Genomic DNA, 15750 nt, shown 5'->3' with positions numbered 1-15750 from the left:
ACAATGAAGTAATTCCTGCCATGCAAACAATTTGAAATGTGTGATATCCAGAGAGGATGTATATTGTGTAACTACCCCACAATTTAAGTTATTTACTAGTAGAAATGCATAGCCAATCCTATTTAATTAAGTACTGAGAGCATTGAAAAGATAATTCCATTGATGCCTATTCATGAGTTTGTTTTGATGCCTAAATATAATTTGTGAATCTGTCAGATGTCAACAAATGCCCCACTGTTTACTCCTTAAAGCCATGGCTCATCCCATTGCATCATCCTACTCACACATAGAACAAAGCTACATTGTCTTTCATGATCAACATGGAGTATAATGTATGGGACATCTGGGACTCTAAATCAGTCTTTGTTGTGTATACATGTCAGGCAAATAGTTGTGATGCAGCCCTGAAAAAGCAGAATATTCCGGCCCTGTTGTAAAAAGCATAGCATTGCCTTGCAAAGTGGAATACTGTTGCTTGAAGTCGAATGCCAGATTTATTGTATGAGCAATTATTTCCTATTTCATGGCCAGGGTGTAACTCTTACTAGAGAGTATTTCTGCCTCTGTCTCTTCTTCCTTGTGCTACCCCCAAAAAACTTTCACATTGCATTCACACTGAGAAAGATGACCAAATGAAGTACACTAACGATACCTGGATGATACCCTAAATTAAGCCAAAAATTGAAATGTGCAATGATATACATTTTGTGCACTCAATATGTCCCATCATGCACTAGGCAGAGGAAGAGGAGGAGCTATCATGGCTGAAAAAAAAGGTTAATTGGCCAGTACATAAAGATGGAAAATAAACTTAACACATTGAAAATGATAGGTTACGAATGCAACCCCGGTTATCTGAAAAAGGAAGCACTGCCCAAGGGGGAGGTGTTACTGTATAACAAAACCGTCGCAAGGGAGGAGGCAGCGAGCTGATAATAGTGGTATGGTAATAGTGTCCACAATCCAATGCGAGAGGCGCTGCTTTGAAAACGCCTGGCCCTGTGTTCACGCTCCATAAGACACAAACAGTTGGTCTGAGCGCTGAATGTCTTTAGTGCGTTCCAAATAGCACCTGAGGGCCCACACAGGGCAGAGCAGGTGAAGCCGACTCTCTTGCTCCGGAGGATGAAAATGGGGCCAATGGGGCAATGAATTGTGTCTTGACCACTGCCCATATGGAAAGGAAATATATTGCAATATATTATAAAAATATGTGGACATATCATTCAATATAATGTAAAATATATTCAGTTCAAAATACAATTTCCTAAATATCTAAAATACATTTAAGAATATATTTACATTCATATATTTCACTAAATGTATTTGTCATTTTTACAAAATATATTTCACCAAATATATTATTTCCAATTTCAATACATTTTTAACATTGCATTGTAGTGAGTCTCAAACTCAGGTGTTGGAGGTATGTATTGTCTACTAGCCATTACCTGGACAAGTATCATAACTCAAAATATTTCATATGTAACTACCCAGCCAGCACACCCAGATGGGCCCCAAGTGGGTAGTAACTGGTTAGGCTGGGCTCAGCTGGGCTTGGGCATTAGACAGGGGTTGCCAATATCTGCAACTCTACAGACCTGTATCTGTCTTAACTCAGTTAAATCAACTGGAATCTCCACTACTGCTCTCTAGTCTAGGTTCAATCAATTTGAAATAATGCAATACATTTAAAACTAAATGAGTGAATAATGCTTAAATTAAGGAAGCCAAAACTTCAGTTTCACCTGTATATATACCAATAAATATTTTTAATTGAATCCCAATTTCACATTATTAAAATATTACATATTCCTAATATGTGACCCCTGTTTATCTACCCATCTATACATCTGTCTTTCTATCTATAATGAGTTGAGCCGTATAGGCTCTGAGTTGACGTGATATGTTCTGCTGTCAATCAAGTTTGAAACACTTGATACTCAGAGCTGATTGGAGGAGGGGGGGGGTGGTGGTGTGTGTGATGCGAAGAGGAGGCAGAGAGAAGGTCTGAATGAGTCGCACGGGAAAGATGGAGATTGGGACAACAGACAACGGGATGTTTTCCATTTTGCTTCATGTTAGTTATGTAAAATGTTTTCCTGAGCGTTAAGAACTAAAGGAAGAGATTTCAGATGGACAAGGATTAAAAGGTGTAATCCCCTTGGAATCCACCACAATCTCTCCTTCTTTTTCCGCTAAAAATCTAGGAGTCACCCTCGATCCTGCGCTCTCCTACACCCAGCACATCACCACGCTGACACGCACCTGCAGATTCTTCCTGAGCATCATACGCCGGATCCGTCCCTTCCTCACCGACTTCTTGACTCAGCTGCTCGTCCAGTCACTGGTCCTCTCCCGCCTGGACTACTGCAACTCCCTCCTGGCCGGCCTGCCTGCATCTACTATTACTACTACTCCAGCTCATCCAGAACTCTGCGGCTCGTCTGGTGTCTCTCTGCCCCGATTCACACACGCTACTCCACTGCTCCGCTCCCTCCACTGGCTCCCGATACCGGCACGCATTCAGTTCAAGACACTGACCCTCACCTACCACTGTCTCAACCACATTGCACCAAGCTACCTTCAGACACTTGTCTCTCCATACATCCCCTCCAGACCACTATGCTCCTCCAGTGCCAGAATACTAACTCTGCCTCCTCTCCACTCTCCTTCCTACAGAGCCGCTCCTTCTCATCCCTGGCCCCTAAGTGGTGGAACGACCTTCCCACCGAAGTCAAAACAGCAGAGTCCTTGACCCACTTCCGGCGCTTACTCAATACACATCTTTTCAGACAGTACTTGTAATATTAGTCCTTTTAATCCCTGATAGATAGCACTTCATAGCATTTTATCATGCTTCTTGCGTTATTGACAATTTCCTCCTTGCTCCCTTCTCTGTAACCCTTGACTGTGACCTTACATCTTGATGGCACTTAGCTTTACTTTCCAGGATGTATGTTCGCACTTACTGTACTTTACTGTATAAATTGGAAGTTGTAAAATGTATTATATCTTGAATTGCTTTGTTTAATGTAAATCTGAATTTGTAATGTTTGATGCCTTGTACTTAACTGTATTTTTGCACATTGTATTGCACTTACGTTGTAATAATAATAAAAAAGACTTGTTACCTTAATGGTGAGATGAGCAGAAGTGTGCATGCATTTACTAGACAGTCTTTATTTTATATTTGTAGCCAGATGTGCACTGGTCAGTCTGTTTCTCTGTTTCCTCTTTACAATGTTCATTGTAGAAAATGTCGATTCACATGTATATGTGCTGACAAAAAAGTACATTACCTTTTGCACAAACTGTTTCACAGTAGAAAAGTGTGACTCAGAGACCATGCTCCATACGTAGCCAACACCTGTTCTGAGTTCAGCTTTTCAGGTCTGCAGCTCAATTATTTCACTTTTCAGTGCAGCACGGTCAGCAGGGTAGAGTTGTGTGATAGCTGGGATCAGAGAGGACACAGCCACATGAAAGGGGTTATCAATTAAATTGAAAATTTCCTTATACTCCATCACATTCTTGAATCTGGATTCAAACTCACCTCTAAGATCCTCCAACACTTCCACAGATTTACTGTGGTTAAAGTGCTGCAATAGTTCTGGGTCATCTGTCATGACAGCTCTAAATTTTGGGAAGTGAACAAGCTCTTTGTCAGGTATGTACAAGTGTTGTTATTTTGTTTTGGAATGCTTGAACCACATGTAGCATGTTATCTGGATGTTTCTCTGTCCCTTGAAGCTGGAGATTCAGTGTGTTCAGGTGGCACATGATGTCAGTCAGGAGAGCCAGTCTGATAATCCATTTAGGGTTTTCCAACTCTGGCTCATTTCTTGCTTTGCCTCCTAGTGTATGATGCAGTGAAAATTTGAGGTTAGGAATTTCTTCTCTTTTCCTCATCAGACCAGTAAGTCCCTTCTCTTTTCCTTGCATGTTGGGAGTGCCGTCCGTGCACACAGATGCAAGACCAGACCAGTTCAGATCTTTCTCGTTAAAAAATGACAAAAGTGCATTCAGGAAGTCCTCTCCTCTAGTTTGGCCTTGCAGTGGCAATAAGCATAACATTTCTTCTCTGAATGAAACTTCTTTTGGGAACCTGGCCCACACACACAACTGGGCAACATCACACACATCTGTGCTGTCGTCCACCGCAATGCTGAAACACAGTGCAGTGGATACATTAATTATTAACTGGTTACTGATGTCTTTACCGATGTCTTCTATTCGCCTCATTATGGTTGAATCAGATAACTGCAGTCCCCTGATTTGCTTGATAATCACATCTTTGTTTTTAAAGTCTGCATACAGTATATCAGCTGTAGCCAAAAAACATTCCTTTACTATCTCTGCATCACAAAATGTTTTTTTCGCTCTAGTTAAGATCCATGCTATCTCAAATGGTGCATCAGTCAAGCGCTCGGATGTGGAGTTTGTTCTGTGAATTAGTTGTTGCTGTTCACCATGCAAAGTAGTAAGCTGGTCAATTTTGTCTTTTCTAAGGTTACTCCTGGGTGGGTATGCATTATTGAATTTCGCACGCATAGTTCGGAAATGATGTTCTAAATTACTAAGTTTGAAACCAGAGCAGGTTTTGTCGCAAATTAGACAAAGTGGATTGGCACCGTGTAGTACAAATAAAAAATCCTCTGTCCACTTCTCTTGAAATTTTCTGTGTTCACCTTGTATAGCTCGTATCTTTCTCTTTTTCTTAACATGCTCACTTGGATCAGCCTGTAGCCTGCTTGCCCCTTCTCCTCCATCTTCATCATTTTCATTTCCAGTTGTAGGATGTTGTTCTGTTTGTTGTTCGTTAGTTTTGGACCCTGTTGTGTCTCCATCAGATTTGCGTCTTTGTTTAATGATAAATCGAGAGTAGGCTAATGATACCTAGCTGGTTATAGATTTTTTACTCATCTCTGTGTGAGGATTTTGTAGTATGTCATGTCTATTATGCTGCCACCTTCAGGATGAGCAAAGTCCTGTTTTGAATAATTTGCCTCGTATTGGCTTTTTTCATACAATTTCACACACTGAACTGCTTGATCATATTGTAATTATTCTCTGCCACGGGAGCTGCCAATTGAACATAGGCGAGCCGCGCAATGAGTAACACCGCTGTAGCGCATCTGTAGTGCAGCCTTCCAAGTTTATTGTATTGGACATTTCAATAAATGGCACAGACAGAGCAAGCCAGTGATGGCACAGGTTTTGATGAGTTTTAGTTTATAATTACTGTTCATTGTTAATTATCATTACAGTGTTTCAGTGTATTATTTTAATTTGCGTTTCACTGTATTGACATATTATTTGTATTTATTTTGTTTATTTGCATTTAAGTTAATTGTTGGCTTTTATTACAAAATGTTGTTATTATAAAGTATAATATTGTAAAAATTATGTATATTACATTTGCAGTGTTTTGATTGATCAAACCAAAACATGTGTTTATCTCTTCAGCGGACACGTAATACACAGGAGCGTAAAGGGCTAATGAAAAACACATTTTGGTTCATTTTTTTGTATTTCATTCATCATATATTTACCTTTTAAAGCAAGTAATCTGGTACCTGGAAAGTTTAAGTGGTTAAATGGACAATCAGTGTGTATGTTTAATATTTAAAAGTTTACAATATATTTAGAAGTTTAAAATACATAATACTTTATATATATATTTTTTTTTCAATGTTTTATGTTTTAAAAATATTCATGTATTTCACATAATATATTACAATATACAAAAACTGCAATTTATACATTTTGAAGTATATTACAAGACACTGTAATATATTTTCCAGAAAAATTACAATATACTGTAATGTATATTAAACTAGATTTTGATGTTTTGATAATATATTTCTTATATATTGATATATATTGTTTAATTCTGTGATTGTATTTTCAACAGCCCTGTTTATATTATGATTTTATTGTATTACTCTTATATTATACATGTAATGTAACACATTTGTTTTTTAAGCTTTGGCAACACCAGAGCATTCCCGTCATACCAATAAAGCTTGAACTTGAATTTGAATTTCATGTATTTTACAAATCATATCTCAATATACAAACCCATCAATCATTTACATATTTTATATTATATATTGCATATTGTATATTGTATATTATATATTATATTGTCCTATCTTCCTGGAACATACATTGTAACATATATGCTAAAATATCTTTTGATGTTTTTATAATATATTCATATATTTTGAAAAATATATCACAATATACAAAAATGACAATACTTTACATATTTTTAAATATATTGCATCTTGTAATATATTTTCTGGGAATATACTGAAACAGACATTTTTAAATATATAGTTTTTACAATATAATATTTTGACAAATATATTCTGCATATATATCATTTCCGTAAGGGCACCTTGGCATCAGGTGCTAATCATCTGTCAGCGGTAGGAATACTGCGACCTCATAGAGGGAGCTCTCGCCGACTGAATAGTGGCTACTACCGCGTCTGACAGACCCCAAGGAAATCAAACACATATACACATATATAGCTGGGAACAGTTGAGTTTTAGTGGCAGTTATTGTTGGAATATACTATAATCGGTAGGCCTGAATATATCTTCTTGCCATCTAGATGGCATATAACTGTTACAATCTGAATTAGCAAAATAATGTGAAAATAAGGAGAAATTATTTAAGGAATAATCAAGATGTTTGACTTGATAACATGTCTGTTATAAAGTAATGAGACATTCAGTGCTACTGGGTACAATATACACCCAACATATTACTAGATGACATTGACAACATAATGAAATGGCATATGACATGGTTTTGCATTTATGTGAAATGCATCAAATGGAAATGGAACTGACCATTTTCTCCCACAAAGTGAATGCCCTGTAACTGAAGAAATACTAAACATACATCAACATTCAGTTCATTTGTAGTACATCATGCCAAAACACAGCTCTGACAGTTTCTAAATCAATCAAATAACTTAATTAAAATAAATGTAGTTTTAATAGATTTACCCCAACGTAAGATGCCCAAAAATTTACCCCAAAGTTAGAAGTATTACGTTTTTAAATAGCTCTGTATTATATTAAGCTCCCACTGTGCAAGATATATTTAAAACGTTTTTTTTGTTTTGTTTTTTGTTTTAATATGCTAATATAAAATCTGATACTCTGAAAGAGTAAACACATGAAATCCTACAGGATTCTATATGCAATGAATGTGCTGTGCAACTGCATAATTTCAGAAGTGTGAACTCAGTTGCCATTTACTTTCAACAGCGACTCATTACATGAAATTGGTCTTGCCAGAATCAAGGCTGTAAAACACTTGAAGATTGAATTGAGTAAATTAATGGTTTGTCTATCACTTAAGGCAGGCCAAGATGATCTAACATTAAAACTTGCTCTGTGACACTCAAACACATAAGCGATGTTGCAGTGTAGATATAAAGCAGGTATCCATATCCATTACTAGAAAGGAATTGTACAAAATACTTTGAATATTAATCATTTTGCTGGGGTGGTATGAAAATAATTGTATTTATTTTAATCATTTAATCATTTATTCTTACAACATACAATAGATTTTATTAAAGATAAATACAAGCATCTATTGATTATATTATTATTATGATTATTATTATGATTATGATTATTATTATTATTATTATTATTATTATTATTATTGACAAAGAATAAGGGATACATATGTTTTATAGGTCATTACTTTTAGATATATTAGTTATTTGTTCTGTTGCACCTAATTCCTCTTCAAATCTAATCTCAATATCCAGATCCCTCTCTAAACAGAATAAATAACCACAAAAAAAAAAACACAGAGCTATCACTCCTGAACATAATCCAAATCATTGTCAAGTCCGTAATCAAAGTCCTATAATTTAATCCACTTTCACTTTTCTCCTCTCCACACCCAGGCTCTCCTCCTGCCTCACCACAACAAAAAGTGGGTCACTTCCCGTTTTAAAGAGAAGGAAAGCCAGTCCTGAGGAAGCAGAGGGTCAGATGCATCCGGGGAACACTGCTGGGGGCACTCTCTCTGTTTCTCACAGTCTTTCCAAGGAACTTTACACACCATCATTAATGTGTCAGCTATCTTAGAAATTGAAATATTGTATGTTTTTTTAGATTTTGACCAGTTTTAACTATAAGTATTTAAATAGATGTATTTCAACTTTAAATTTCCTTTAATTACAGCCATATTGCATCACTAACTGACATAGGCAACCTTTAGCTTCGCACAAGTGATAGGTATTTCTGATATGAAGACCTGTCAATGAATAATAAAATCTGATTTCAAAATGTATACACACTGCACAAATAACTGCTGATAATCACACGATATAACTGCAGTTTCACACCCAATGGAAGTGCTAAACTCATCTACATTTTTTAATTGTATAATTATTTTTTAAATTAGAGAGATTTTCCATCAGAGATACCAGGCACATGTGGGAGTGAGAATGGGAGAAGGGAGAACACACATTTCTTATCACCGAAACGTCAACATGAATAAAGTCCAAAAAAAAGCAAATAAAGTAACAGTGCATAGAATTTATGTTATAGATATTGTATGTGTTTAAGCCATTCTATATTATTTTAGTAGGTTAATGGGTTCATTTATAACCTTCTGAAAAAAAAACTAATACCACATATGTGGAAACCTATTAATGAATACAGTTGTGTCCACTGATAATGAATTCCTATTATCTGTTGCTGACAACCTGCAAAATATGTTCAGATACAAATAAATTCAGTGATGTAGGTTTCATCTTTATTTCAGCTTGATTGCCATTTCAAACGACTGCGTAAGTGCTGTACAAAGAAATCGTTTCCCAGATAGCACAGTAGAAAACAAGAAACGATAACCATGCTCTGTAAAGTCTACTATATATATTTACATGAACAGAAATTATATGTTATGAGTATCACTCGTTTTAAGGCAAGTCTTTTAATGACAGTGGATATAGATCATTTTCAATAATCAGTAATTTAACATGGGTTTTCACACCTTGCATTAGTCTATTTATACAAACCAGTGTACTGTTACGCAAAGAGGCACACCTGCCTGCCATGTTATATCAGCTACTCCTGACCACCTATATCTGTGACTCATTACTGCTTTCCATCCACTTAACGAACATGTTTTGTGTACAAAAGTCTTACATTCGCATTAAAAGTAAAATACGTATAAATATACATATTTGGACATAATTTTCTGTAAAAGCAAATTCACATATCATATGACTGCAAACTTATTCGACAAGGTAATAGTAATTGGAAAAAACGATTTCCACTGGCATTTGTCGCTTAATCGACTATATGGACATATGAAAAATCCACCTCTGACGAACGTAAACTTTTGGTCGATGTTTGCTGTTTCCATCAAGCCTGTCGTAATTTTTTTGTCAACATTTATTGTAAAAAAGACTTAATGGAAACTGGACTAGTCTCTCAAGAGTAGATCACACCATTTTTAAGCCCCAAGAAGGAAGAAAAATGTGTCCTGGTTGTAGCATTTGGAGGAGCAGGGGTGACAGAGGTAGCGTACTGGTGTTTTCAAAACAGCCTGAAGCAAAAGAGGAGACTTGGGTAGGTAGAGGGATTGTGATCCTGAAGAGTGCAGTGGAAACCTGGAACTGAGGAACATACTTATTGAATGACTGTTCTACTGAGTGAAGATAAACCGCTCCCTCCTTTTTTTTAAGAATCTCTAGTATAGGCATTTAAAAAAAAAAACGTGATTCTTTTTTCTTTTGGTTTGATTGGTCTGGAGCTGTATTTCTGTTTCTTCTCCTACATCATCTGTCTGCTTGCTGGTTTGTGTCAGCTTCTCTGTGGAGGCCTGGGGGCATGAGAAAGTATCGATTAGCTGCTGTTTCTACTCACCTGGATCCTGTGGCGTCGGCCCTGATCCTCGGCCCGTCAGATCCGTCCGCTGCACCTGTGGAGAGAAAGAAAGACGAGAGACAAGTTGTGTGAGAGTGACATGTTTGTGTGTGTGCTTACAGATTGAGGAGAGAGTGTGTTTGCTGCTGGAGTGTGTTTGCTGCTGGTCTTGACCTGGTACTGAGACCCTTTTGCTCTTTTTCTGAGGTGTCTGTCGAGGTTGTAATGCCCATCTCCAGTCCCAGCAGTGCCAGAGGAAAGCAAGCAGGGAATGAAACCTATAAACCCTGGCAAAACCTGATCTGGTTTTGGAATTGACATTTCTTCTTTTTATGTTTTTTTTTTTTAATTTTGTATTTTTGTTAGAAAAGATTTTGTCCGTTTTATTTCAGTTTATTAAAAGCAGATTTAACAGTAATGTGGATAAATGGTTTAAGCTACCTTTTAGTGTTCTACAGGTTAGATTTCTTTCATTTGCATGCATAATTCATGCCCCACATTTTTGTTTTTTTTTAGAAAGATACTAGGGAACCAAAAGAGACTGCTACAGGTAGATCTGGGCATGAAGAGCTCCACCCCTCTTTTACAGGGAGGGGGCATAATCGCAAAACTGATCTTTTGCTATGTCTAGACAACAAAATCTATTTTTTGCGTACTGTTTGCTACAGACAATAGTTTAGCTTCCCAGTTTTAGAGAGTTTGGTAACTCTACAATGTCAAACAGGATTGGTCCATGTTCACCGTCTGTGGGAAATACAAATATAATCTTGTTATAGAGACATGTTGGTAGTGTAATCTCCTTCTAGCCACATATCAGACACTCAGATTTCCATCCAGCCCTCTCTCATTCCTCTTGTGTCAGTCTCATGGCATCCTCTGACTGTCTACTTGGTGAAGTTCCAACATGTACATGCCAAACATGTATGAGAATGTAACCAAGATTACAGCATCTTCCATGTAAAACAGCACCATGGTGTAACATGATAATATTGAAAGAAAACAGTTTCTATTTAACCCCTGAACAAAACCAAAGTCAATTACAGAAAGGTAGTTCTAGTTTTAAAGCAAGTCATTTAAACCTTGAACACAAATCTGAAGAGTAATGCGGCCACTATTTGCCAATGAAAGTGATTGAAAACTAAATATTATAAAGTGAAATAAACTGGAGTGAATTAATGCTCTTATCCACACCAAGCCTTTCATTTTTGTTCTACAAATACCAAGGATAATATTATTGAAAGTATAAAATACTAACAAGAGCATAGACTGTTTAAAAACAGTCAAGATGTAGTGAAACCAGCTTACCTCCGGCTGCAGACTATCAAATTCTTCAGACATCTCAGGACAGATTATCTGGAAATGTGCTCTTTTTGAGTGAAATAACTTTATTGCCTTTAAAGTGCAGTCATGCAGATTGCAGCAGCATTACACCTGTACATTAAGGTTAATGAATATGTTAATTAGAAACCTGTGGCAACTAGTTAGTTGCACCCACAACACATATAAAATCAGAAGACCAATATATGAGAAATATTATCATACTGTTTTTCCCAAGCACCACTGTACATACTGCAGACTTTCATTTGAAAGGTAACTAAAAATAACACATAAATAACATTGTACAATACTGCATACTCTGCTTTACCACTGTGCACAGAGATATTGGTTATAATGAAACCTGGCATAAACTTACTTCCATGATTGACATATAGTGTTTATATATAGCATTTGGAAAATACGTGTTGAATAGTAACTTATTCTACAAAAAGTCAAAAAAGAATTTGTTTCACTCTGTATTTGTTTACCATAGTAAATCCCTCCTTTTATAAATACAGGCAATTGTGGATATATCACCTACAAGGATACAGAAATTGTAAGCAGAGAGTAAAAAACATTATTCTCCATTTCAAATAACTAAATACAAGGTAATCATATGCACATTTTCTGGTCTCTAGTTTTGGTGTAAACAGTACATTAAATTGCCTGTAACCTTTTCTCAAATGACCCGCATGACGAAATTCTAACAAGGTTCTTTGCTGTTTTTGTCTTTAGTAGATTTTCTGGGAAGTTCTTTGCAATAAGATGACTTAATTCTTGGTCTGTAACATTTTCAGATTGTATTTCGCTTTAATAAAATTGAATCACAAAAAACATGAAAACGTTTTAAAGCTGACCAAATCTGGTAAAGGGAGACTCATAATATTATCTACCGGCATATGCATATATATAGTGTTTTTGTCTAATACAACCTGTTGTAATAAACATAATCATGTTGATAAACCAAACGCTGTCAAGTCTTGGAGTACAGAAATGTCTTCTGTTTTCAGTCCTGAATTGTCACCCACAGATATATTAATTGTAGTATAAACAGTTAATCCCGTTTTGTAGCATATGATCACTACCATAAGAGACTGACACAAAACACCATGGCAGTGGCTATATTGCTCGCAAAACAGAGGAAATACTAGCTGTGTAGTGTTAGCTAAGTCTTTGTCAATGACTTCACAGGGTTCCTGCAGAGTCTATAGTTCTACTGGGTGTGCCGCTATCACACAGATCATGCTGGTAAGCACAGATGAGTTGTAAACCCACAAGGAAGATCACAATATTAAAACTGAGTCATTTCAGTGACAGCTTGATGGGATTTTAGATCCTAATCTGTGAACCTCTGACTATGTTAAAGATCACAGAGGGTATTTAAACCTTTGAATGTCACTACATGCATTTCTTTGGTGTGTCAGTTTCACATTGTTGGTGTTCAAGAAATTCCAAAACATGACAGCCTCTGATTAGTGTGATTTACTAAAAGAAAAATAGTACAGTGTGTATATTACAAAATTGTATTTCCATGTACCTCCAAATGACAAAAAAGAAATACAATGGCTTTGCAACTGCCTGACAGGGTGACAGAAGTTGTTATTCCATTTTAAAAGCACAGCATAGTTTTGTACATTGTGCATGACAGCTGTCAATTTCAAAAGAAAAGCAAGCTGTGACAAGACCCTTTAAAGTGCAACATAAAAGTTTAAGGTTGTGGAAAATAGAAAGGTGAAACAGCAAGAAAACTGAATTGTTAAAATGAAAAGCTGATGAAACACATATCTATTGAAGAGGTTTGGAAAAAATTTACAAAATGACCCAACCCAAGGTATCTTTTGAGTTATGTATTTGTTTATATATCCCATTGTTATGAGATTAAAATGAATAAATACAGTTAGGTCCTTAAATATTTGGACAGTGACACAATTATTATCATTTTGGCTCTGTACGCCACCACAATGGATTTGAAACAAAACAATCAAGATGTGCTTTAAGTGTAGACTTTAATCTTTCAATTGAGGGTAGTTACATCCAAACTGTGGATTCATGTGGTCCCCCCAATTTTAGGGGCTCAAAAGTATGGCAAGCCAAAGTGTCATTTAGAGATATCTCAAAATACAATTCAAGATATCTTAAATTTAATTGCAGATATCTCAAATTGACTTCCTGTCCTATTTCAGATATCTTGAATTGAATTTGAGATATCTCAGATTGACTTCCTGTCCTACTTCCGATATCTTAAAATAGACAGGAAGTTCCATCCATCACTCTAGGCAGGAAAAACCTGTGGGCGTAAGTTGATGACCGGTTATTTGGCAGCAAAGGGAATTCGAGCTGCTGGAAGTCGTGTTGGACAAGCCCTCCGGACAATAGATCAGCCATACCATGAAATGCGATGCAATGTAATCCATGTTTTGTATTATTATTATTATTATTATTATTATTATTATTATTATTATTATGAATTCTTATTAATTCTTATTATATCCATGAAAACATCATTGAATTGCCCCAGGGGATTGTTATTTAAATATTATTTTTAATACACACACCACTAAATTACTGCTACCGCAACATTTACTATAGCAACCTCTACAGTTGGCATTACCTACTAGCCATTAGCTACTTTTACTATTAACAAATATTGGACAAATAATTCAAACATGACATTGCAATTCTTGCAGTATTTTTTTCCCTCCTCTTGTCATAGGGTGAGCGGAATCTTAATCCTATACCCTACCGTGTTGCTTATACAGGACACAAACTCCATTTAGATCAAAATGAAAAGCTGGGCATGTTTGGAGTTACACATGTCCTAGCAATTGATGGCTATAGCAGCAAGATCATGACTTATGCCTGTATGCCAATAAAGAATAACCTCACTATTTATGAAAAAGTGTACAGGTTTGTATTTCAAAAGACTTTCTGGCTTGAACATATATTACATCTGAATATATAGCATATAGGAGAGTCAATCTTGAGTACTGCAATTCCCATTTTGAACATATAATTTAAGGCCTGCTGCAATCAACAATGGAATGTGGGACCAAATAAGAGTAGACCATGGCAAAGAGTTCTATTCAAGAAATCCTTGCTGACCAGAATGAATACAGAAACACCACCTTATAGTCAGACCCAATCAACAAAAATAGGTGTTCCATTGTGTTGTGGTTTAGAATTAAACTATTACTGTTCTGAAGACTCAAAACTTTTAAAAGGATAAGAACAAGTAGTACTATATCTATAGAATGCAATAGATTAAATATCAATTTAATTATTTGGTTTTAATTAGTCTTGTTTCACCTGCAAGTGCTGGTAATCCTCACAAAAATAAATTTACAAGTTAGTTATTATTAATTTTTTTTCAAACAGCCAAATCATCAGAATGATATCACTGGTTGTATCCATCTATCGTCAGACCGAAATATAGTTTTAATTTATACATTTACTTATGTTTGTTACCTATTTTAGTTGATTTTATTTTATTGTATTATAAAATAAGATGGCATATTTGTATTGAAAACATCTTACATTTTTAAAAACTTTTGCTTACAATTAAATCACAACAGTGGTACATATACTTGAGTATTTAGATTTTCTGCTACTTGTAGTAAACTACATTACAGAGAAATATTTTACTTGTTACTTCACAACATTTTCCTTCTGTTACTGAATGATTTTTAGTCCACTGTGATATAACTGATCACCTGTTTTATCACTTGTTTTATTCACAAGAATCACACAATTGAGAGGATGTGGTCTGAAATTAATAACAGGGTTAATTATCCTTTGAAGGAGACTCTTGTCCAGTTGGTCGACCAAGAAGTCATTGATATGGACTGCAACTTAACAAGATACTGTGTGTCTAAACTGTCTGTCAACTGTGTCATCTGGGCATAAGCAGGGTAGTAGAGGCCTGGAACAACCGCAGGATTCCTGGTATGCTAAATAATGTTTAAAACAAAACTCTTGACAAGCAGTTGACATTCATAACAAATTTAATAATGGTTAAAATTCCCCAACTGTTACAGGAAAAGGAATCCCCAAACAGCTTGCACAGGGTGGTTGTGCAAGAAATATCTCAGCAGCACTACTGCCCCATGGAACTGATGCAGCTGATCAATGGGAAAGTTCAAGATGCTCTTGGCAGTTATGATCCTGTAATTCTCACTGATGCCCTGGGTAATGAGATACTTGGCTTTGAAGGAACTAAAGGTAGATTTTATTTTTATGTTTGTATTTTTAAGCTGGTAAAAATATCTAGAATGATGGACACATGGACACAATGGGATCCTCTTTGACAAGGGTTTCTGTGTTTGGAATGGACCCTTTCACAAGTGAACATGAGAAGGCAACAGTGGAACAACTGTTTTCTGAGATGTGTCCAGACATCACTGATTTGCTCAATAATGCAATCAACAAAAACTTTTTGCCTTTTAAAGAGGCTTTGATCTCTCTAGTCAATCTAACCCAAAGATACTCATAAAGGCCATGCTTATTGCATGTTATATGC

General features: G+C 36.0%; 1 pseudogene; it reads left to right on the top strand.

Annotated features, from left to right (window-relative positions):
* The first annotated feature begins 13050 nt into the window (after nt 1-13050).
* LOC136766968 (uncharacterized) lies at nt 13051-15393 on the top strand (annotated as a pseudogene).
* The last annotated feature ends 357 nt before the right edge of the window (nt 15394-15750 follow it).

Source organism: Amia ocellicauda, chromosome 13 (genome assembly GCF_036373705.1).
Source record: "Amia ocellicauda isolate fAmiCal2 chromosome 13, fAmiCal2.hap1, whole genome shotgun sequence".
NCBI classification, from domain to species: domain Eukaryota; kingdom Metazoa; phylum Chordata; class Actinopteri; order Amiiformes; family Amiidae; genus Amia; species Amia ocellicauda.
Note: the sequence above shows the minus strand (reverse complement) of the source record. Positions and strands in the feature narration are given on the sequence as shown.